This window comes from Sinohyriopsis cumingii, chromosome 7 (assembly GCF_028554795.1).
Source record: "Sinohyriopsis cumingii isolate HCF-2022 chromosome 7, ASM2855479v2, whole genome shotgun sequence".
Taxonomy (NCBI): Eukaryota; Metazoa; Mollusca; class Bivalvia; order Unionida; family Unionidae; genus Sinohyriopsis; species Sinohyriopsis cumingii.
The window spans coordinates 57,515,033-57,515,377 of NC_142967.1; positions in this window are offsets into that span (position 1 = coordinate 57,515,033).

The window sequence follows — 345 nt, forward strand, 5'->3', positions numbered from 1 at the left end:
TCTGCCTCGTTTTGGTAGAGTTGTCATAATAGAAACAAAACATTTGTTTTACACATACACACGTGGTTCCAATGTAGCATGCGCCTATGACTAAGTAATACAGATAGAACAGGTCACAAGCATTATAAAATTTAACCCCAAGAGTGGGCGTTGTTGTTGTGTTTACAACACAGCAATAAAGGTTTGGCACAGCAATATTTTATAGGTTTGGGGAATGATTCATATGACTTTCACAGTAAACGCCAGGTAGAACAAGGCATGAAATAGTAACAAGCAACGCGTTCTCGTAGCGAATTTTCGCATGCGATTTATGCAGAATGGCAAGCGCATTATAGAGTTAGAAAA